The following is a 26,364-nucleotide window of genomic DNA, read 5'->3' as shown; positions in this document are numbered from 1 at the left end:
AAAACAGATACTTAAGGCTCTTGTGATCCATATATACCTCAAAAGTCACTCCATATAGATAATGTCGCCATTTTTTCAAGGCAAACACAATAGCTGCAAGCTCCAAGTCATGGGTTGGATAGTTTTGCTCATGAGGTTTTAATTTCCGAGATGCATAAGCAATCACATTCCTATATTGCATCAACACGCACCCTAGCCCCTCTCTCGAAGCATCGGTATAAACCGTGTAGCTATCGTTCCCCTTGGGCAAAGCTAATACTAGAGCCATGGTCAATTGCTTCTTAAGCTCTTGGAAACTACTCTCACACTTAACATCCCAGATGTACTTTCCTTGTTTCTTTGTCAAGTTAGTCAAGGGTCCCGCAATTCTCGAGAAGTTCTTTATAAATCGGCGGTAGTACCCTGCTAAGCCAAGAAAACTTCGCACCTCTGTGGGATTCTCTGGCCACTTCCATTTGGCTACAGCTTCCACTTTCGCCGGGTCTACCGCAAGCCCATCCTTTGAAATTATATGACCTAGGAACGTCACTTTTTCCAGCCAAAATTCACACTTGCTGAACTTAGCGAACAATTGGTGCTCTCTTAGGGTTTGCAACACTATTCGCAAGTGCTGTTCATGCTCCTCCCTTGAATTCGAATATACTAGGATATCATTAATAAACACCACTACAAACCTATCCAAGTAAGGTTTAAACACTCGATGCATTAAATCCATGAATGCTGCTGGGGCATTGGTTAAACCAAAAGGCATTACCGCAAACTCAAAATGCCCATATCGAGTGTTAAATGCCGTTGTTGGCACATCCTCCTTTCTAATTCTCAATTGATAGTACCTCTGTCGAAGATCCAACTTAGAAAATACCACAGCCCCTTGTAATTGATCAAACAGCTCATCGATGTGGGGCAAAGGATATTTATTCTTAACAGTTACTGCATTCAGTCCTCGATAATCAATGCATAACGTTAAACTCTCGTCCTTCTTTTTAACAAATAGCACTGGAGCTCCCCATGGTGACTCGCTCTCATGTATGAATCCCCGTTCTAGCAAGTCTTGGAATTGCACCTTTAACTCCTTAAGCTCAGCAGGTGGCATTTGATAAGGGGTTTTCGAAATAGGAGTAGTTCCGGGTACTAGATCAACCTTAAATTCAATCTCCCTTTCGGGTGACAATGACCCCAACTCCTCCGGAAATACGTCCGAATATTCACTGATTATTGGCATGTCTTCCAACTTCATCTTTTCTCCCGGATTGTTAACTAGAAAAGCTAAATAACCACGTGCCCCATGACTAAGCAATTTCCTAGCCCTTATTCCCGAAATGAGCGCAGATGAGGCTAACATACCCCTTACGTCTAACTTTAAAGTTGCCTCACCTGGTATGCAAAACTCTACCACCTTCATCCTACAATCTACCCGAGCATGGTAATGAGCTAGCCAATCCATACCTAGAATGACATCGTACTCCTTAATGGCTAGACTAATGAGGTTGACTATCAGTTTCCGCTCACCAACCCAAATATCACAATTTCTGTACACCTCATTCGCAAGTAAAGTTTGGTTACCCGTAGGTGTTCTTACTTCTAAGTCATAAGGTAACCTTTCAACTTTCATGTCAATTTCAAGCATAAATGTAGGGTTAACAAAAGAATGGGTGGCACCGGGGTCTATCAAAATTTTGGCTAACCGGTGAAAAACAGGGATCGTACCTTCTACCACCTCCGTTGGTTCAGGCACCGATTGTTGGTCCAGCGAATACACTCTGGCCGGAACTCTCGACCTAGTCCCTCCGACATTGGTCGGCGTTGGGTTTGACTTGGCAGTCGACTGAGTATCACTGATTAACGGGCAGTTGACTATCTGGTGCTCCGTACTTCCACACCTTAGGCACTTCCAAGCCTTTCTCCAGCATTCATCCTCTGTATGGTTCGGTTTCCCGCAATATCCACACGTTATTCGGGAAGTGGAGGTTTGGCCTCCCTGTGGAATGCCTCTATCTTGTCCCCTACCACTTTAGCCTCCCCTCTGGGCACCTCCTCTCTGAGCACCTCCCCTAGATACACTCGAAAACCGTCCACCTCCAGCCCCACGACTGGATTTAGCAGGTGGCATGTTCCGATCACTCTGCGCTGACCCTTGGGCTCCACTAGGTACCTCTTTCCGTTTTGCGTGGAAATTTCTCACTTGTGTCCTAGCAGGTCTCTATCCGTTTTGCAGGTGGCATGTTTCCGTTTTGCGTAGAAATCTGAAATTTTACGGTTTCAAAGGAAACTTTCTTCATTTCTTGCTTCAATCACCACCACAACCTCTTATATAAGCTCAGATACAACATATACTATCCATACAGCAAGTATAGGCAGAAAATCATTCAAACCCTAACTCATTGTCATCACTACAATCACCCAAAATCACGTGAACTAAACATCACAAGCAAGTTAACAAGGTATTACTCAACTTAGACAAAACTAAGGGAAGTAAATGTGAAGGTCAGCCCATATACCTCTCAAAGATGCTTCCAAGAATTATCCACCACCTCTTCTTGTGATCTTTTTCCCCACCAAGCTATCCAAGTACTCAAAGAAGGATTTAACCGGTTTAAAATCCTGTTTTTTTTTCTTTTCCCACTCAAATGCTTCAAACTCAAGATGAAGTGAGGTTGTTCTCTCTTGCTCTCCTCTCTCTCACTCTCGGCTGTTATGGTGTAGAAATGAGGAGCTTTGGAGTTTTTTTTAGAGATAAATATGGTGATAAGAAGGCAAGACTATTTGGTCTTGGTCAAGGCCCTAGATGGCCAACAAGTGGCATCACCAATTTCCACTCATTTTTTTTTCTTTTCCTTGCAAATTTGGTCCACAATTTTGGCCAAAGCTAGCTGAGAATGAGGGGATATTTTGCACAAATATTAATGAGCTTATATGGTAAGAAAGTGGTGATCAAGTGGTGTGTTCAATCGATAGTGCACGGTACACGTCGGTTCGCACCGTTTTTCCTTAAATCACACGTACTGGGGTTTTTACTTACTATTCACTAACTTTTATCATTGCTTCTAATCACATATTATTTCTCACCTAAAAATCACTCTTAAACACCAAATTTGATCCTTACTCCGTACCGGATAATTACACTACGGATACATGAAAAATCCTATTTCACTTCGAATTGAAATCGGAAAGGAAAACCCTAATTTCCTATGATCAATGGCACTTTTCTAGGGTGATTGAGTAGTAGGATAGTATAGAATAATAATTGCCAAATAATTTTCAAATAAAAGGGAATTTTCAAGAAATATATAAGGAATTTACAAGTCCTCACATAATTTACACACATATAACCCAACATGTTACAAGCATTTTGGCATCAATATAACCACAAAATTTGAAATTAAAATAAGGGAAATGAACGAGCAAAAATCGGATAGTTCTTGCACCACTTTCTCTTCAAATTTTCTTTCCAAATCTTCATACCAAAACCAAACTATAAATCACTGCAAAATCAACCAAACAAGCAAGAAATCCTCAAGGCTACTACCTAAGAATCTTCCTCAAGACATCTACCTAAAGTCAAGGTTCATGGAACCCATCAACAACCCAAGTTGAACTAGTTAAAACTAACTAAAAACTAACCATAAGATGGAAGAAAAATGAGGGTTTTGAGAGTTACCTTTCCTCCAAGAGTAGTGAGCAAAATCACAAGGAATCAAGCTGTAAACCACCAAGAATCTCTCCTCCTTCAAGTCTCCTACTAAGCTTGAGGATGATCCAAGAGAATGGGCTAGGTTGGAGTAAGTTTTTGGGAGCAAAAATGAAGAAGATGAAGGTGAAATTTTGGCTAAATGGGAGAAGGAAGTGGCCGGCCAAGGGGAGGGAAGAAGAGAGGGTTTGTGAGCCTTTTGGGTGATGTGACTTGTTGACAAGGAAGAAGTGAGATAAAACTACCTTTGGTGCAAAAATCAACAACGAATAGTGGCCCATTAGTGCTCCTAATTGAGTTTAATTCAACTCACTCACCTCTAATCCCTCAATTAACTTTTCTTAGTCTACAATTGATCACCCTTAATTCTCCAAGACCACTGCACTCTCAAACCAAATATTACCTCAAAAAATTTGTTTTCACTAATTCTCACTAATCAAGCAGATGAAAAATTAACTTTAAAGACAAATGTGCTAAAATATAAATTGAGGCAATGTACCATGAAAATATAATTAAAATGAATGAAATAAATTAATTGGAGTAAATAAATAATTAGACAACCAATGAAATAAATAAATAAATATAAAAAAAATAAAAATTCGGGTCCTTACATAAGCCTTAATGACACTATTCTTCCTTTGGAGTTGACCATGAAAGGGAGACTCATAAGTTTTCAGAAAACAGACCACTGTGCACTGCTTGAAGCTATCATTAAGTTTAGTGTCTATTCCAGAGCCCTACACTAGAAAATTTTTTTTTCTCAAGTTTATTGAATTGTTTTGTATGTATATTTGTATTTATGGTTGAATATAAGATAGAAAATTTTTACTTACATCTTCTTGTGCTTGCTTAAGTTGCAGTGGAGTGAACTCAATCATTTTTTCAGTATCTTCTCCAGATATAATGCAATGTATTGAGCTCAAAGCATCAGTTACAATAATTGGAATGCAGGCCCTTTATTTGAGTGAAGGAATTATGATTAATATATGGTGACAAACTAGAATAATGTTTAAGTAGCATTAAGTTAATAGTCTAACTTGTGTTCAACTTCACTTTGTTGTTTGCATGAAGGACAATGGATGATCCAATCAATGTCAGCATTTACATTTTTGTGACAATTCACGCAAGCAGTACTCCAATACTTGGTGAATTCATATACAAGTTTGACAGTTCCTTGCACCCAAGCTGCCTTTTGCTATGTGAAGCATGCATGAATGGCATTTGAATGTAAGTGAGAGACAAAATAGTTATGTTTAAGAGAAATTTTTAAATAACAAATAGCACTTACAAATAGAAATGATGCTCGAAAATTGCTGATTGCTTTGATATCTTCTACATTTGGAGGAGGAAGTAAATAGTTTGGATCATTGTATGTTTTTGCATCAAGAAAATTTCTAATTTCTTCCTTATTCAAACTATACCTGAATGGCTATGTTTAGAGTACAAATAGTAAATTTACCATTGGAATAAATTGATATTTTATCGTTAAAAATAAAAAAAAAGATTATGTTTACCATTGTCTGAAAAAGATGTCATCTGGTAGTGGAGGATTTATCAGAATGCCAGATGAATACCTTGCAGTGAATGACAAAACTGTGGAAATGATGAAATTTTTCAGTAAGATAGCATATCAAGTATTTAGAAGTTTAACAATAATCATAATGCATAATGAAAGTTTTAGTACTGAATGTGGTCACTTTGACGTGGAAACCTATGATTAGAGAGGCAACGCTAACCAGCGCTGATAATGTTTGCTATTTTGCTTCCTTTATCATGTTCAAATTCATTCCATAGAGTCATAAGCATGAGTCTTTTCCTATCAGGTATAAAAAAGAATTGTAACTGCTATTATTAATTTACAATGACTTAAAAATAAGTTTTATTCAGTTTTGATTTACTCTTCATTCACTATTGTAATGTCTCTAGAAGTAGAGTCTGGATCTGCCTGTTTCACTAGTAATGCTTGAATCACAAAATCTCTAATATCTAAAATAAAAATGTTGATATGAGCATACGTAATCAGTAAAATATCAAATGATTGTCAAGTAGAATAAAAAACAATATAAAGAAAATTACTACAAAGATTATCTGAATCAACATATTTGTGCACATCAAAGAACTTTGTCAGCTCAAATGCGCAAGGTGACACAGGCGGCACAAGTTCAATATAGTTTTCAACCAAAGCCTTGTACTTCAAAATCCATGAGCATTCATATTTCCCAACTCTGTATGTTGGGTAAGTGGCAATGACAGTTGCATTAGCAATATAATATCTTTAATAAGGTTGGAGAAATTAGTTGAAGACCTTAATGTGTTGTTTATAGGTCACAACAGAAACTTTTGTTCCCTGATTTGGATTACAGAAAGTTAGTTTTGTATATACTATGAGTTAAAACCATAAGTTCATTTTTATGGCTAACATCATATTTATCACACAGAAATTAAAATTATAGGTATGAATACTTTAATAGTTAGGTAACTATTCATTCACAATAAAACTATAGTTGTGCCATCACAGTATGTGTAAACTTACATCAATACTAATGATTTTTTCTTAGGCAAATATACCATTTTTCATGTTCTAATATATGAATCTAATGAGCAGACAAATCATGCAGTGAGTTAGAAATGTTTGTAAAGAAAATTTAAATATAATTTGCATTTCAAAGGACAGTAATATGTGTGATGTAATTATATTGTTTACATGAAAAGTATTTGCTAACCTCAGCTTCGGTTAGTAGAAAATGCATAATTCGCCTAGGTGGAACTTCACCAGTCAGTTGATTGTGGCCTTTATGAACAACTTGTGCTAGAACAACCCATTTTTCTACTCCTTTCTGAATGTCCATCATTGAAGATATATATCTAGACATGATGACCTATATTCGTAGAGAAATTAAATAGTCAATTAAAGAAAATGATAAAATTTCAAGTAAAAAGCAATAAATATTGAAACCTAGTAATGTAATCTGGGAAGCTTCAAGAACTTCTTTATATACTATATTTTTAGTACGATCAATTTATGATTTATCAAAATAAGTTAGTCTTATAAGCACTTTATATAACTGAAGCTGTTTTGGCCCTTCAAAATGCAACGCATAACTGGCCATGTGAGAACACAGGCTCTTTCAAATAAATACCAAAAAATCTAATGTTTGGCCTTGTGGTTTATTTATTGTCATGGCAAAGCACAAACAAATTTAAAAATTGTGTTCATTTATATGGAACTGGATATTGTTCATCACTTAGTAGCTGCATGAAAATTCTATGTATAAAAACTTGTATGCCACAAAAATTACCTTTTGCAATTTTAGCACAAATAACATTCTTACTCAAACTCTTTATTATGAATCTGGTTCCGTTGTATAATCCTTCAGTAGGATCAAGATTTCTTAAAAGAACTATTGGGGCATTGGGTTTTAATAGCAACCTATGTGCAGGTAAATTGCAAGGTGTAAGAGTATTCAAGAGATCAATATACTTAGACTGATGATTTTGATTCAACATTTCATCATAGCTTAAGTATTCAGTCAAATCTCCTGGAAATCTTTTGATCAATTGATCATTTATTTTATCTACAAATTTATTCTTTGTAGTTAAAATTGCTCTATTTTGTGAGCAATGTAGTTTCCTTGAAGGATCTTTAAATTCAGGATACACAATATTGATCAGCTTTTCAATTGCATTAGTCTCATTATTATAGTTAGCTATAATTGAAGATGAAAGTTTTACCATGTCATTCTCTTTTGTTTGTTGTGTTCCATCTCCAATTTTTAAAAGAAACTGTGTGAATAAAGGATCTAATTTTGCTCTTATGTTCTCTATTAATTACAATTTTTCTAATTTGTGCCATAATGGAGAATTTATCAAACATGCATTTATCATTTCAGCTTTTGTTCCTCTTCGAACAATTGGCAATGTTTGTCTAAAATCTCCACCAAGCACAACTACCTTTCCCCCAAATATTTCTTCTGAATTCATTAAATCTCTTAAGAGATCATCTAAAGCTTCAATTGCTACTTTTTTAGATATTTGTGCTTCGTCCCAAATTATTAGTTTTGCTTCTTTGATCATTGTAACTAAAGAAGTTTGTTGACTGACTTGACATGTTGCACCATCAAAGATATCTATTGGAATTTTAAATTTGGATTGCGCAATTCTTCCCCTTGGTAGAATGGAAGCTGCAATTCCTGATGTAACTGTAGCAAGTGCAAGATAGCCTTTGGATCTAACATCAGCTAACAAAGCACTGTACAGGAATGTTTTTCCTATACCGCCTGGACCATCAATGGAAAAAGCACCAGGTCCATTTGAGTGAATTCTCTCATATATGACTAGGAATGCCTTCTTCTATTTTTCATTGAGCAGCTTAATTGAATTCAAGTCAGTTTCTAAAATGAAAATGTGAGGACCGGAAAACTTATTTTATATTGTATCTTATTTTCTTGGATACATTTTCTTTTACTTTACTTTATTTGCCTTAATTTCTTGGATATTTTATAAGTGAGTCAAGATTTTATTATTTGTCTTCTATAAGTTAGTGCATTTATGAAAGTGGGGCCCACTAGTGAGGTGTGTGTGATAAATTTGGAAGATTAGGAGGAGTTGGATGAAAAGGGATATTATTTATAAGGAGTCAAAAGATAATCAGAAGTTGACTAGATATTTTAATGCTTAAAAGATAATTAGATAAGGATTAGCTCTTGGTTTACCATATGTCATAAAACCATAGAATCTTAACTTTGACTAAGACCAAATTTCCTTCTTATCCAACCAAGATAATTAGGTCATTAATTAGACACTAATCATTGCCTTGCCAAGTTTCACTTTCTTGTCTTGCCAAGTGTCACTCATCTATGGAACTTTGACCAAGACTTCTCTTGAACTTTCTCTTAGAAGTTTGGTCAAAATTCCCTTCCTTTCTTTCTACTTCTTGGCCGAACTTCCTAGCAAGAAAAGAAAGGGAAAAGCTCCAAAATTTCAACTTGGTCCCTTGCTTCAATCCTTGAAAAATTTATCCTAGAATCTTACTTCAATCCATAGAAAGTTGGAACAAGGAAGGAAGAAAGGCTCTTGTGGAAAGATTTGGGGAAAAAGGAAGCTCTTGGTTGCACTTCTTCCTAGGGTATGAAGGCATCATGTTAAGAAACCTTCTTTTCTACCTTATCTTTCTTTTTTGACGGATATATGACTTGATTATGGAAGGTTTGAGAAAGATTTCATGGCTTTGTGAGGTTGATTGAATTTTCCAACTTTGAGTTATAATTTTTCAACCATGAGATGGAAACTTCTAGCTTTGATATGACTTGTGGGCTTGGATATCTTGTTGGAGATGCAATTTTAGCTTTGTTATACTAATTTCTAGCTCTAGTAGTCAATTTTCAGCCTTGGAATGCGATTTTCAACTTTGTATGCCTTTTAGGCCTTGACATGGGAATTTCTAGCTTTAGTATGAATTTTTATCTTTGCTATAGAATTTTCCAACTTTGGTTGTAATTCTAGCTTAGGGCAAAAATTTCTAGCCTTGACATAGTTAGTTTTGTAAGCGATTTCTTTGTTAGAAATTGACACTATATACCTTATAACATGTTGGTTAGTTTAATGTGTGGATTTGTTATATAAACATGAAAGAAAGTTGGGGAGTTTGGCTAGAGGAGAGTTTGGAAAAAAACATTCTTTGGCTTGCTGGAAATTTTCGCTGAGAGCTCTGCGCAGTATTGGGAAAATTGCTATAACTTCGTATAGAAAAATCCAAATTGAGTTTGTTTGTTGCGTTTGAAATTAGATTCAGAATGCTTTCTACCATGAAGATTTCAAAACTTTTCTCAATTCCTATGAATGTTTGTGATTTTCCAAAGTTGACTGAATTTCCACACCTGTTCTGTTTTTCTACCAGACGAAGCAGCAACTTGAGACTGGAATTTGACTGATTTGTGGATAGAATCTTACAAATGTGTCTTCTAGGAAATCATAATTCTTTGAGTCTATTTTCCAATGACATAAAGTTTATAAATTTTGAACGTAAGAAACTTGAGATATGATTTTTCAAATAGCATCGCGCAAAACTGGAGAAAATTCTATTCTTCAAAAGCTGTTCTTAATTTCATTTCCAACTTCAACTTAGAGTTGTAGAACCATTTTGAGTTTGGTTTTGTGATTGGAGTTGAGATAATTTGGTTGTTTTGAAAGTGTTTTCCTTTGAATACGGTAGCTTGGAGTAGTGGATCTCATAGCGCTTTACATACTTGATTTTAGGACTTAAAGGTGAGGCCGGAAGTGCTTCTAAGGCAAACACTTAAGTTTGTTGCTGTGGTGAGTGTTCTAACTGCATGTTTCGTGCTCATTATTGCTAGAAATTGCTAGGCACATAATTTGTCGTTTCATAGGCAAGTATGTACTTTATCGCACTTGACCTAACTCAACTAAACTTTTAATATCTTGATCATGCATGTACCAGCAATTTGATTTATAAGTAACCTGTATCTGGACTTGAAATACTTGAAATGCTTGAAAACATGATATGCTGAGCTTACTTGTGACTTGATCTTGTCTAGGCGAGTGTGCCTTTATGTGCACTCGACCTTCATGAACTTGAAATAATTAATCTTGCATGCGGACTTGCATGTTTATGTGCATGGTTATAGACCGGCTGCATTCCTCTTACAGCAGTTGAACTGTAGACCGGCTGCATTCCTCTTACAGCGGTTGAACTAGACCCTCGGACCCATATCCGAGGCGTCGGATAAGTGAAAACTTGGGTTACTTATGCGTATGCATGAATATAGGTCGGTAACGATTGAACTGAGCCCTCGTTGGACGTCTTGCTTTAGACCAGCCTCAGATCGGTCGGGTAAGCTGGGCAACCTTGGGTCAAGGACAAGTTCCTAACTTGTTTACTCTTGACTGGAATTCATAACTTCAATTTTGATATTTCTGAATATGGAGCGTTAAGTGACAACTAACATCTCCAATCATTAACTGTGTAAGCGTTGGATAACAGCCGATGACTCCACTCTTGAATACCTGAATACTTGACGCTATAAGCCACATCTTGAATACTTGAATAACTGGGATTTTAAATCCAACCCAGGGCTAGTTGGTTGAATCGAGCCGGCAAGGGTTTGGTCGAGGAGATCGACGAATCTTGGGTACTTCTTTGACGTTCGGGCCCGGTAGGGGGATGATCGGTGGACGGAGATTGACGTTTAGTGGTGATCTACAGACATTATAATTTTCTGGTTGATGGAGAGTCAACAGACCTCGGACAAGCTACTGTGGAACCTGCTCCTGAGAGCAGACTATATCGTTTGACATGAACGTGTTCTTTATCGTATACTTTGCATGATATATATGATTACTTGCTTTATTATACACTATGCCATGATCAATATGAGCATGACTAGTTTCCTGATATCCTGTGAATTGTGACAGCCCCACCTCACCTTAGGGCGAACCAAAGGGTTCGGCGGACCGCCTGCCCAGCTCTCGTCAAGACTACGGAGTCGATTCACACAAACCCTATATAGTAGGCGTGAAAACTCAACGAAAACGAACAATTGGAGACCACCAAGGGTTAAACAGAGCTTACCAAACCATACGGAAGTACGGGATGTCGATTAAACACTTATACATATATTTACATCGGAATCTTGAACCAATGAACCAAAATACAAGCCAGAGTATTCACGCTACACAAAATACAATTAGGGTTTCAGTTACAGAGGAGCATAAACAAAAGAAGCCCTACAACTAGCTCAACTCTTTTCTTCCAAAAAATCTTGGTTTCAAAATATGGAATCCTGTAAGGAAAACAAAGGTAACAGAAAGGGGTGAGCTTGCGCTCAATGAGGTACCAGACATATAGCAGTAAAATCATGACATTTCACGTTTAACAAATCAAGTACACATGCCAGATGTAAAGTAAAGTAGTTAGACACAATGATTCAAATAGGAAGGATACAGGTGACTCTCAGGAGCCAAATTCCCATTTGCTTCACCGAAGCTTGATCGAAATAATAGTTGACACTCCGTCAACGCTAAAGGAGTAACCAATACCGTAGACTCCACTTTCTCCGATTCCTTCCACCTCGCATACCCCTACCGGGCCCGAACGCCGAACAGAACAGAAGTGGTAATACTCGAGTATACCGGAATTAAGGGTCTCAATACCCAAAGATTCCTGAAACAGACTACCGTGGTTCGTTATCTAATCGACCAGACCCTTGCCGGCCCGACTTGAGTAACTAGCCACAGGTGTTGAGCTCAGAGGTCACAGAAAGGTCGTTGGATACCAGTCTCCAAACGACGTCCGAACAGACTCAGATACAGATAACAGATTCAGATACAGATAACAGATTACATATAGTCAAGAGGCATACAGACAGACAAGAGAACGAGTGTGATAAAGTACACCCTCGTCTCAAACAGATTAAACAGATAGTACAATCCTTCAGATTACAGATTGCAAGTACAGAAATCAAGTTAAGCAACAAGTGAGGGGAGTGGTACACTCACCGGTTCAAGTACAGATACTTCAAAAGTTTTCACTTCAGATTGGCTTTAATCGTCAAGAAACCCTAAAATCATCAAAGTAAACCAATTGAAGGTTTCACATCCAAAATCGAGTAAACAGAATACACAAGTGAGGCTCGACTATTAGTCGTATGCCTCGCCAAATAATTACTAATACAAGGGTGCAAAACATGATTTTGGAAACAAAAGTAATGAGAGGACCTAGGGTTTGAACGACCCAAAAAAAACCCTTCATTTCTTTCAAAAGGCAACTCAAACCTAAATAGACTAAACGGCCTAGAAAAATTGGACAGCATTTCCCCTGAATTTGCTTACTTTTCCAGCCATCATGGCTTCATTATTTTCCTCAATCAAGCCCAAAGTCATACGCAATATAAATTCTTCACAACAGTCGTTCAATAGGCTCAAAGTCATTCAAATATAATATTTAGCTAGGAAAATGACCGGCAATGAAAGTTAAGCCCTAAAACCCAAAACAGTTTTGACGTCATTTTGCGGTTTTGGCACCATTGGCACAACGATTATCGGATGGAGGTAAAATATACACCGTTTCGAAGCTAAGAGATAGAGCTACAATGTTGAAGAAGGCCACTCAGTCCAGTTTCTAGTTCAACCAGGTCACAAATTCAATATACTAACCCAGAACAGCAAAAACAGGTTAACAAACCGCATTCTGGTTAATAAATTGTAAGTCAGGCTACCTAAGTCCAAATCAAGTGATTCCAAATCCATTCAAAAGATAAGACATCAGGCTACATTTCTTCAGAAGACCTCAACAACCAATTCTGAAGTATTCCCAACCAAAATAACCCATTACAGAAGCAATTCTCAAGTTCGGGTGAAAACCGGGCAGTAGGGGTATTTCGGGTTTTTCACAAGTTACGCTACTCCGATTGGCCTGAAATTTTGTAGGCAACTCTAAAATATCATTCCCTACAACTTTCATGTTTTAACCCAAGGCTAATTCGGTCTCTAACTATGATAAACAGTGCCAGACAGAATGAGGGGAAATGAAACCCTAACTTTCAAAATTTCTTTCCAAAGCAGAAATTTCCTGCAATTAACCACCATTTACACCTTCTAGCTTCATTCTAGATCATTTCCAATCATCATACATAACCACACCATAAAAATCATATTAAAACAGAAATATCATGATTAAATAGAAAATGTCATCAATCTCAACCAAAATCATGAAATAACACCAAAGATCATTACTTCAACTCACATATGTCACTAATTAAACATTATTGGAAAGACAAGAGTAGTCCCTTAGTCACTCACCTTATAAGACAAGAAAGGAAGCAATTCAACACCTTAGCCTTCCAAACAACTTCACCAATCACCTCACAATCACTAAGTGGAGAGGTTTTATGGAGCAAACACAAAATTAAATGGTGAAAATTGAAGATTGAGCAAGTTTGGAGCAAAGAAATTGGAGAGCTTTTCTTGTTTTGTTGCTTGAAGATGGCCGGCCACAAGAAGCAAATTTTGAGTGATTTTTGGTCAATTTTTGAGTTATTTTAAACAAATGGTAAAAGGGTGAATAGTAGTCAAAAGTAAGAATTAACCTCTAAGTGACACATGTCACTTTCATTAATTGCATACCTAACCCTTTTTTTTTCTCTTTCACACCAATCCATTTGGTAACCTCTAATTATCTCATAACACCCGGTAAATTAAACCCAGTATCCAAAACTTAACCTAACTGGCCGAATTTTTCCGAACTTTTCGCACTAACGGGTCCCACGTCCGATATATACTCTTAGTTTTTCAAAAACTATCCGATACGAGAAAAATCATCTAAAAACTATATTAACTCATAAGAATTATCTGGAAAATTTTCCTACTAAAGAAAATGTAGAAAAGCATGCGATTAAATAAAATAAAACCTAGGAAAATGAAGAATTTACGGGTTCTCACACTCTCTCCCCTTAGAAGAATTTCGCTCTCGAAATTTTCTTATCAACGGAATCTATCAAAATCTAAGGTACCCAACGGGCCATACCTTCTACGTTCTCAGACGAGTCAGGACCCTGATGGTGTTCTAAAGAGTACACCTGAGCCGGTACCTTGGATCCAGTCCCTTCCTTTTCCGACTGTCCAGGGTTAGTCTTAATGGGTTGCGGGGTCCCTTTTCCTTTTCGCAATCGAACTGGGCAGTCAGCAATCCGATGATCGCCACTTCCGCAGTGCAGATATTTTCCCTCTTTCTTCCAACAATTTGCCTCCGTATGATTTGGCCCTCCGCAATATCCACAGGGACCACGAGTAGCAGAGACCGGTCCCTCCTGAGAGACATCATGCGACACCCCTGGTTGTCGCACTCTCCCGTTTCCCTTTCCAATCTTAGGGGGCGTACTTGTACCTTCTTGCAAAGAGCTACTCCTAGGAAAGCCCCTTTTCTTGGCTTGGAAGTTTTTCACCTGCAGCCTAGCATTCTCTACTCGTTGTGCCTTCTCTACGGCCTCGCTAAAAGTATTAATCTGGGCCACCGCGAGGTCCTTCTGAATTTCTACGTTCAAGCCCTGGATAAAACGCCTTATTCGCCGCTGCTCGGTCATGATCAGCTCAGGAGCAAATTTGGACATGCGGGTGAACTGACTCTCGTATTCCGCTACAGACTGGGCCCCTTGGCGAAGTCGGATATGTGACAGCCCCACCTCACCCTAAGGCGAACCAAAGGGTTCGGCGGGCCGCCTGCCCAGCTCTCGCCGGGACTCAGTTGTTCACTCACACAAATCAGAAATAGAACCACAAGAAAGAGCAAAACGAGGATCCAAAACTTAAAACAAAACTTATATACATTGCTATCTCAGAAAGAAGTACAACCGTCGAGAATACAAAAGTTCTCAAGTCACCATACAACCAGCCCGTGTTAAGCACTAGGACGAGAACCAAAACCAAAACCAAAACTAGACCTAACCAGTCGATACAGAGCTCTTGCCCCTGCTCGCCTTCCCCTGTTAAGGAAAACAATGTCTAGAAAACTTATAAAAGTTTTTTTTTTTTCGGGTTCTCACACTTAAACTCATCTTCCTTCCGTTCCTGGACTAGAGGAGGGAAGAATTTAGCGTTGAACTCTCGCATGAAGTTCACCCAGGTCTGGGGCGTCTGCTCCCGTTCCCACTTCTGTCGAATGACGTTCCACTAGGAACGGGCCGCCCCTTCTAGCTGGAAGACGGCAAAGGTTACCTACCTCTCCTCGGTATAGTGCAAGGTAGCAAAATATCTATCATCTTCTCCAACCACTTCTCAGCCACGTCAGGATCAGGGCCTCCAAGAAATTTGGGTGGGGAGAACTTCTGAAATCTCTCAAGGGCTCTATCCTCGCCCTCTATGTGATTACCAGGGTTCCCAGGGTTGGGGTTAGGGTTTTGACCCTGTTGGTGCACCACTTGGGCTAGCAAATCAGTCATTTGCTGCATGGCAGCAGCTATTTGGACGTTGGGGTCAACCCTAGGTTCAGGGTTTGGTCCATATGAGATTTCTCCAGTGCCCCTCTCAGATGTAGGTTGCCTAACTCCACGCCCACGGCCCCGTCCACTACGAGTGCCTTCCATTGGTCTAATCAATCTAGGGTCGAAGCGGGAATATAATATTAAACATAGGTAGGCAAAAGCAAGTAGCAAGAGGTACGCACAGATCAAAAGCATATATACATACACAACTGTACCGAACCAGTCACACAGTAGCAGTCAATTAGATACAAATATGAGAAATCCATGGAAGAAGCGGAGTCATCTAAAAGCACTATAGATAAACTAGGTCACAAGTACAAAATAACTAACGAAAAGCTATTTCCCTTCTAGGGCTCCAACCCTAATCTACGAGAATGCCCCAATTTATACCTTAATCCAGGTTAATCATGCTTACTAACACTCGAACAAACCACACAAAATTCCATAAAATCACATTTCTAGTTCGCCCAAGTCCTTTCTAACCTAGGCGCTCATCTCTTCCGTATCCGGGCGCAAGAATCCCATCTAAGATAATTCACAACTCGAGCCGGCCGGTCCCAAGCGTAAATCATCCTTATTACAGATTCTTACCCGACATACATATCTATCTTCCTCAAGTCCCATGATAAAGATCCTTACACTTATGACATACACGGTTCATAGCTTACGCTCAAAAGAGCACGTATACCTTTCGACGCATACACGAAAGCAGGACCATAACACCACTTGGCCAAAGCTCACTCCGCATAGAGACCACGCGAAGTGGCTCTGATACCAACTGTGACAGCCCCACCTCACCATAGGGCGAACCAAAGGGTTCGGCGGACCGCCTGCCTAGCTCTCGTCAGGACTACAGAGTCGATTCACACAAACCCTATATAGTACGCGTGAAAACTCAACGAAAACGAACAATTGGAGACCACCAAGGGTTAAACAGAGCTTACCAAACCATACGGAAGTACGGGATGTCGATTAAACACTTATACATATATTTACATCGGAATCTTGAACCAATGAACCAAAATACAAGCCAGAGTATTCACGCTACACAAAATACAATTAGGGTTTCAGTTACAGAGGAGCATAAACAAAAGAAGCCCTACAACTAGCTCAACTCTTTTCTTCCAAAAAATCTTGGTTTCAAAACATGGAATCCTGTAAGGAAAACAAAGGTAACAGAAAGGGGTGAGCTTGCGCTCAATGAGGTACCAGACATATAGCAGTAAAATCATGACATTTCACGTTTAACAAATCAGGTACACATGCCAGATGTAAAGTAAAGTAGTTAGACACAATGATTCAAATAGGAAGGATACAGGTGACTCTCAGGAGCCAAATTCCCATTTGCTTCACCGAAGCTTGATCGAAATAATAGTTGACACTCCGTCAACGCTAAAGGAGTAACCAATACCGTAGACTCCACTTTCTCCGATTCCTTCCACCTCGCATACCCCTACCGGGCCCGAACGCCGAACAGAACAGAAGTGGTAATACTCAAGTATACCGGAATTAAGGGTCTCAATACCCAAAGATTCCTGAAACAGACTACCGTTGTTCGTTATCTAATCGACCAGGCCCTTGCCGGCCCGACTTGAGTAACTAGCCACAGGTGTTGAGCTCAGAGGTCACAGAAAGGTCGTTGGATACCAGTCTCCAAACGACGTCCGAACAGACTCAGATACAGATAACAGATTCAGATACAGATAACATATTACATATAGTCAAGAGGCATACAGACAGACAAGAGAACGAGTGTGATAAAGTACACCCTCGTCTCAAACAGATTAAACAGATAGTACAATCCTTCAGATTACAGATTGCAAGTACAGAAATCAAGTTAAGCAACAAGTGAGGGGAGTGGTACACTCACCGGTTCAAGTACAGATACTTCAAAAGTTTTCACTTCAGATTGGCTTTAATCGTCAAGAAACCCTAAAATCATCAAAGTAAACCAATTGAAGGTTTCACATCCAAAATCGAGTAAACAGAATACACAAGTGAGGCTCGACTATTAGTCGTATGCCTCACCAAATAATTACTAATACAAGGGTGCAAAACATGATTTTGGAAACAAAAGTAACGAGAGGACCTAGGGTTTGAACGACCCAAAAAAAACCCTTCATTTCTTTCAAAAGGCAACTCAAACCTAAAGAGACTAAACGGCCTAGAAAAATTGGACAGCATTTCCCCTGAATTTGCTTACTTTTCCAGCCATCATGGCTTCATTATTTTCCTCAATCAAGCCCAAAGTCATACGCAATATAAATTCATCACAACAGTCGTTCAATAGGCTCAAAGTCATTCAAATACAATATTTAGCTAGGAAAATGACCGGCAATGAAAATTAAGCCCTAAAACCCAAAACAGTTTTGACGTCATTTTGCGGTTTTGGTACCATTGGCACTACGATTATCGGATGGAGGTAAAATACACACCGTTTCGAAGCTAAGAGATAGAGATACAATGTTGAAGAAGGCCACTCAGTCCAGTTTCTAGTGCAACCAGGTCAAAAATTCAATATACTAACCCAGAACCGCAAAAACAGGTTAACAAACCGCATTCTGGTTAATAAATTGTAAGTCAGGCTACCTAAGTCCAAATCAAGTGATTCCAAATCCATTCAAAAGATAATACATCAGGCTACATTTCTTCATAAGATATCAACAACCAATTCCGAAGTATTCCCAACCAAAATAACCCATTACAGAAGCAATTCTCAAGTTCGGGTGAAAACCGGGCAGCAGGGGTATTTCGGTTTTTTCACAAGCTACACTACTCCGATTGGCCTGAAATTTTGTAGAAAACTCTAAAATATCATTCCCTACAACTTTCATGTTTTAACCCAAGGCTAATTCAGCCTCTAACTATGATGAACAGTGCCAGGCAGAATGAGGGGAAATGAAACCCTAACTTTCAAAATTTCTTTCCAAAGCAGAAATTTCCTGCAATTAACCACCATTTACACCTTCTAGCTTTATTCTAGATCATTTCCAATCATCATACATAGCCACACCATAACAATCATATTAAAACAGAAATATCATGATTAAATAGAAAATGTCATCAATCTCAACCAAAATCATGAAATAACACCAAAGATCATTACTTCAACTCACATAGGTCACTAATTAAACATTATTGGAAAGACAAGAGTAGTCCCTTAGTCACTCACCTTATAAGAGAAGAAAGGAAGCAATTCAACACCTTAGCCTTCCAAACAACTTCACCAATCACCTCACAATCACTAAGTGGAGAGGTTTTATGGAGCAAACACAAAATTAAACGGTGGAAATTGAAGATTGAGCAAGTTTGGAGCAAAGAAATTGGAGAACTTTTCTTGTCTTGTTGCTTGAAGATGGCCGGCCACAAGAAGCAAATTTTGAGTGATTTTTGGTCAATTTTTGAGTTATTTTAAACAAATGGTAAAAGGGTGAATAGTAGTCAAAAGTAAGAATTAACCTCTAAGTGACACATGTCACTTTCATTAATTGCATACCTAACCTTTTTTTTTTCTCTCTCACACCAATCCACTTGGTAACCTCTAATTATCTCATAACATCCGGTAAATTAAACCCAGTATCCAAAACTTAACCTAACTGGCCGAATTTTTCCGAACTTTTCGCACTAGCGGGTCCCACGTCCGATATATACTCTTAGTTTTTCAAAAACTATCCGATACGAGAAAAATCATCTAAAAACTATATTAACTCATAAGAATTATCTGGAAAATTTTCCTACTAAAGAAAATGCAGAAAAGCATGCGATTAAATAAAATAAAACCTAGGAAAATGAAGAATTTACGGGTTCTCACATGAATGATATCATGCCTACTAGTTTACTTGCCTATTTTCTTGGAACCTCACTAGGCTTTTAGCTCATTCCATGAATTTGTTTTCCTTACAGGGATGAGAACGTAAAAGTGGAAATTGGAAAAGGTCTAGATTTCATCTAAATTTGTTAGTTGCTCACGTGAGCACTCCATAGATGTATAGCTGACTTGTTTGGTTTGATTTTTACAAGTTTGACTCCTTGGCTGTTTGCAAGTTTGACTCCTTAGCTGTATTTATAGAATTTGTGGGTATTGGAGGTCCATGAGTGCACACATTGAAGGTTGTAATTGATATTGCTTTTTTTATTGAGGTTATTATTTATAAATTTCATGATGCGTGTGTGAGAACCCGTAAAACCCTAATTATTTTCCTAGGGTTTATTTCCCCTTAATTGCATGTTTTCTGCATTTTCGGGCCTAGGAATATTTTTCTGGTAGATTTTATGAGTAATTATAGTTTTTAGATGATTTTTTTCTAGTATTGGTGAGTTTTTAGAAAATTAAGAATATATTTTGGACGTGGGACCCACTAGTGCGAAAAGTTTGGAAAAATTCGGCCAATAAGGTTAAGTTTCGGATACAGTGAAAATTTTATCGGGTGTTAAGAGATAAGTAGTGTGTGTGAAGTGATTGATGTGAGAGAGAGAAAAGAATGATAAGGATGCATTTATGGAGGTGACAAGTGTCACCTTCCCATTTGTTGGACTTTAAGAAACACTATTCACTTTCTTGACTTTTTTTGACCAAAGGTTTAAATATCAAAAAAATGCACAAAAATCACCATTTTCTTACCTCTTATGGCCGGCCCTCTCCTTGCAAAGAAGAAAGGAATTTCTTCAACTCTCAAGCTTCCATTTCACTCAATCTTGCAAGAACAAAAGCCTACACTAGATTCTATTCCATAAAAACCTTTCTTCTAGTGCTTGTAAGTGTATTAGTGAAGTTGTTTTGAAGCTCTAAGGTGGCCAACCTCTCTATCTCTCTTAATTTCTTGGTAAGTGATGCTTGAACACCCTACTACACCTAATGATGGTTATATTATGCTTAGAAGTGGCTTGAGTGTTGGATTATATGATTTATTTCTTGGTTTGGCTTGATTTGGTGAAGTTTTCCATTTTATGAGGAATTTTCTGGTTTCATATGATTTTGATGTTGTGGGACTAGTATGATGCTTGGTAATAAGGGGCTTTGGCTCTAGTAGGTGTGAATTGTTGTTAAATGCAATCAATTTTGGATTTGGAATGAAATGTGAAAAGTTAGGGTTCTTGAACCCCTATTCTGTCCGAAATTTTAGGTCATAGCTAGAGGCCGAATTGGACTTTGCTCAAAACATGAAAGTTTTAGGTATTGATGAGTTTAGTGTGCCTGCAAAATTTCAGGGAAATTGGACAAGTGTAGAGTGAGTTATGCCGTTTTTACTGTTGCTGTTTTTGGTGCACAGAATGTCTGAACTGCGATAGTAATTGCCTGTTTTGACTGGAATTGGTTTGGATTTTGAAGTTGGTGTCTTCTAAGGATATGTATCTGGATGTCTTAGCTAACTTATGCCTTTGGAATTTCGGCATTTGGACCTGTGTAGGCTGAGATTGACGTATTACAGTTTTGTGTGTTTTGCAAATCTGTTTTGGTAATTCTGGTTTGGTATTTGGCACTTTTGACCTAGTTGTGCTAGGATTTGGACTGAGAGGCCTTCTACATTGTTGTAGCCCTGTTTCATAGCTTCGAAACGGTGGGTCTTACACCCCTAACCGATAATTGTAGTGAGAGTTGTGCCATTACCGCATTATGACGTCAAAACCGGTTTTCTTATCAAGGCCAACATTAAAGCCTTTCTTAATTTCTGGTTTGCTTTCATGCTTGTATATGTTTATAAAACCCTATTGGGGTTGTGAATTGGTGTTGTTTATGGCTCGGTATGGTTTCTTGTTTTATGATATTGTGAGCTATGGAACGGCTCTTGACATGAAATGCTTATATGTGTGTTGTTGGGTTGTGATTGAAGAAAAATAATGAAGCCTTATGGCTGGAAAATTTGGTAAACACAAAGGGCATGCTGCCTGAATTTTACTCGAGATTTAGAAAACTATATTCTCGACTTGAGTAAAGGTTAAGTATTTAACCCTTGAATTTCCATGCATGAAACCCTATTGGGCGATAATTGGTTTGACTTTATGACTCGTTATCGAGTCTTATGGTATTTGTTTACATGTTCTAGGGCGTGACGATAGCTCACGACATTCTCCTGACGGAAGTGCATGAAATAGCACTTAATTGATTGGTGAGTGTACTACTCACTTGTGTGCTATTATATGGCTTTGATATTTGAACTTGAGATGTTGTATGTTAATGGATTGATGTGAGAGTGTACTTTATCACTCTCACTTATTGTTTCACATGTTATTGAAAAGTTATTGGAAAGTTATTGAAAGTTATATGAACTGATATATGAAATGAAATACATGACTTGATATCGATTGGACAAGTATCCAACGACTACAAATGTTATCATTGAGCTCAACCCCATTGGTAGTTGATTGAATCGAGCCGACAAGGGTTTGGTCGTGACAATTAATGAGCCTTGGGTAAAGTTATAAGGAATCTTGTAGTATGAGAGACTCTTGATTCCGGTATACTCGAGTAATACCACAGTGCAAGTGTTTGGAGTGCGGGCCCTGTCGCGCCCCACTTTTCGAATCGATAAGTGTTGTGTGTGTGAAGTGTGGTGTGTGAACGTGTGCAAAGTAAAAGTAAAGGCCATGGGACTTTGGAAAGCGACGATTTGGCCAAAAAAATAGTTTTAAAAAGGGTTTTGAAATGAAAAGTTTGGAGTCGCCACTTGGTAATGGTTTAAGGTGTACCAAGTCACCCAAAAATGAGTTTTAAAGTCAAGTAGTAATAAACCCTTTTTAAAACGACTCCTAGTCTACGTAAACCAAAGAAAAAGGTTCGGGAGTCACGTTTGACAAAGGGGAAGGCAAGGATAGAATCCAAGGCACCCCTTTGACCTAGCCAAGGCTAGTTGCGTTGATTTAATCAAAGATTTTCTTGTTTTAACCAAAGAATTTATTACATTTGAGTGCCCTACATGAATGCAAACCCTAGACCTAGGGGAATTGGGGGAAATTTCCCTTCAAAGGTTGAGTGGTGCCAATCACATTAATTGTGAAGCCCAATATCAATCCTTTGAAGAAGTCACGAATAATGCAAGTGGGATGCAAATGAATGGAATGCATGCGTGCAATGTGAGGACATGAGTTTGAAAAAGTAATAAAAGAAAATAAATATGTAAATGAAAGTGTGCACGTGAGTGGGCAATGTACGGTATGTGAAATGATAATATGAAGTACATGTGTGCAAGTAATGATAAAAGTGTTCGTGTGCAAGCGAAGAAACTCAAGGGTGCACGTGTGCAAAAATGGGAGGAAAAGTGTTCATGTGCAAGTGAGGGTGATAAAAAGGTGCATGTGTGCAAATGAGACAAAAGTGAAAGTGTAATGATAGAGTGGATTGAGAATGCATGAGACTAGGGAATTCATGCATATTGGGTACGGGGAGACCTAAATCGTGACTTGATTTTCCCTTTGATTAGAAGGCGAAACTAGCGTGCTAAAGCTATCGAGTAGCCACACTCGCTCGTTTCCCTTATCGGAAGGGGACACTCAAGCAAATGGACCCTACAACTATCATGATATGCAAAAATCCTAAAATGAAGGGAAAGGGGGTTCGAGGAGCATGCCAAGCGATAAAACTAAGAAAAATGCATGATATGTGGTGAACAAGCAAATGATATGCTAATGAGGGGAAATCCCTAAGGGTCTAGCGTTGGACTAGCCCGTTCTATGAATTCCGACTAGCGTTGGACTAGCGGAAACGTACATTCATCCATTCCATTTATTCATGGCTATGAAAGCAAGTAGACATGCCAAAATACTCGCAAACACATAGCACATAGCATTTAGCATGCTCGACTAGATGCAAGAGCCTAATAAAGCAGTTAAACATGTAGCAACAAAACAAACAACCAAGGGGAAGGGGAAGTGGACCAGATGCTCTCCGAGCCCTATCTATTACAAGCCAAGAGGTGTACACATACCCCATGAAAGCATAAAGGGAAAGGGGAAATGGACAAGATGCTCTCCGAGCACTATCTATTACAAGCCAAGAGGTTTACACATACCCCATAAAACTTAAATAAAAGTAAAAAGCAAGTAAATGCACGCAAGGAGGTAAGGAAAGCGAAGTAGACATGCATATTCACATAACACGTAGGAGCACATAAGGTCAAATGTAGTGCAAATAAAGGGGTAGAATGTACCTCCCTTGAATTGACGCCCCAATGAAGTGAAATTATTCAATTACCCTCCAAAAAAATAAAAAGGTCAAGGCACCACTTTATTTAAGAAAAATTAAAGAAATGGGCAAAACAAAACTTGCTTGATCATAAAGCCCCTAAAATCATGAATTAAGCGCAATGGCAACAAAACACCGTAGTTAATTGAAACAAACAAACAGTAAAGTTGTAAAATTAAAACTGCCAAGGACTAAATTGAAGACATTATTCAATTGGTTGGGTCATAGTAAGATAAAGGGAGACTTGGGGGACCAAAGTGCAATTTTCAAGATTATTTCATGCATGCATACGTAGGAATTCAAGCTTCTGCAATGTCTTCGGCCAAGCGAATTTGCTGCATTTTAACAGGTTTCTTAGATGCAATCCCAAAGCAACTAGCATGTCATCCAATCAAAACCAATGCAATCCTAAACTGAAGACCACTACAGAATTCAGCAAACCAACAACCAAAAAATGAGGTAATGGAAAATTCCAGCAAGCTTTATGCAAATGTTACAAGGAAAATTTCTGCAACCGAAGAACATGCGTTCTATGGCTTTCAAGTTTGCCGCAAACTCCAACCGTGGCTTTTACTTATTACGCAATGCAAACGGGCTCATCAAAAACTCAGACTTCTACCTATCAATCATCAACCAAACACACGGTTTCGCTGCAAAGTTTGAAGTTCGGGCTGATAGCAAAAGGAAAGAAACAGAAAAAATGCAGCAATGTTCCAGCAAGCTAGGAAGCCTTCGGCAACCCGAAGCTTTCTTTGCTTTTGTAGCTTTGGATAAAGCTTTCTGCAACCAAGACATAACTACAAAACAAATCACACGATGCTAAAACCAATCATGCATAGCTAAGGAAATGTTCTGCAGCAAACAAGACAACCACGTAGAAGGCTTCCTGCAACACTTCCTATCGAATTCCAGCAACCGGAATCGAACTCAAGCGTACAGCTTTGTTCAAAACCAGAAAAAGACACAGACTCCCAACCCCAAATGCACAGCTTTAAACTAGGCAGCAACCAAAACCCAAATGAAACCCAGCTTTACTTAAAACAGTAATCAGTCAGCTACGCTTTTAGAAACAGAGCAACATCGGATGAAAGCCATAAAGAAACTACTAAATCCCATGAAACCCCCAAAAACAAGCATCCGATTATCTATAGACCCTATTTATATGTATCTTGAGCCCTTAAGACTGGACCTTTGAAACCACAGAAATCATCAAGGCGGAAATGCCAACAAAATGCATATGCGATGAAGAAAACCCATTCGGTGGTAAAATTATTGGGAGTATCAGATTAGCTAAGTAAAGGATAATTTATTACCTGATGGTGAACTTGAACGAAGCTAACACCAAAGAGACGAACAGATGATACTCCACAAGAATCTTTGCGAGTTCACCGATGCACCGGCAGAGACGATCCGCGACTTTGGAGGGCAGACTTGAAGGCTTTCCTGAGGGTTTTTGTTTTCTTTTTTAACAAGATCTGAACAAGAATTTCTCTCTTGATGTTGGTAAGTGCACAACAATCCACAGCTTGGTGAATGATGCCGAATTTATGGAGAAAATCTTCGCTCAAGAGGGCTGGATGTTCAACCTTTTCCAAGGAAAAAACGCAGCCGGCATTCTACCTTTGTTGCTATCGCGTCTTGCCGTTCCTTTTTCCAACCACTGCTCAGAATTTTCAGTCTATCTTCCTCTCTAATCTCAGTTCTCCTAGCTTTTTTTTTTTTGGTTGTCACTCGATGCCCCCCTTTCTCTCTTCCCTCTTGCTCTCGACTCAGCTATCTCAGTTTTTTTTTTTTCTCTTATGCAGCTGTCCTCTCTTGCCTCTTTCCGTCACTCTCTCCGTCTATCCCCTTTTTTGCGGCTGCCCTTAGATGATTCCTTTTATATCCCAGTAACCCTAAACTTCAAGCCAGCTCTTCTATATTTGCAGCCCAAGGAGCTGCCGAACATTTCTTTGCAAGCTGCGAAAAACGCAGCTTGCTGCCGCGTATCTTCTCTTTTTTTTTTTTTTTTTTTTTTTTTTTTTTTTTACAACTTTCAACTTAATAAATACAGAAATGATAAAATATAAATAATAATTATAATAACAAATTGACAAAAACCAGGTAATAATAATAGTAATAATAATGAAAATAATTTAAAAACTAAACAACTAAAAACAACAAAAATGGCCATTTTTCCATCTTTTTCACATTTTCTTTTTTCATTTTCATTCATTTTCTTTTCTCAAAATAACTTAATAAAAATAACTAAAGTGCCCAAAGATTGAATTTAAAGAAATAAACATATTTTTGTGAACAAATTTTCCTTTTCCTTTTTCTCTTTTTTTTCATTTTTCCGATCTAACTAAAGCCTATTTTTTTTGAATTTTTCTTTTCAAGAAAGCATTGAATAAAAATAAAATGACTACAACATATTTTTGATGTTTTCCTTTTTTTTTCTAAAAACTCTACGCTAATTTTAAACTTAAAAGCTAAAACTAAAAATTAAAACTAAAAGTAAACAA

The sequence above is a fragment of the Coffea eugenioides genome, chromosome 9, assembly GCF_003713205.1.
Source record: "Coffea eugenioides isolate CCC68of chromosome 9, Ceug_1.0, whole genome shotgun sequence".
Classification (NCBI taxonomy): domain Eukaryota; kingdom Viridiplantae; phylum Streptophyta; class Magnoliopsida; order Gentianales; family Rubiaceae; genus Coffea; species Coffea eugenioides.
The sequence above is the reverse complement of the archived record's forward strand: the minus strand, read 5'-3'. Positions refer to the sequence as shown.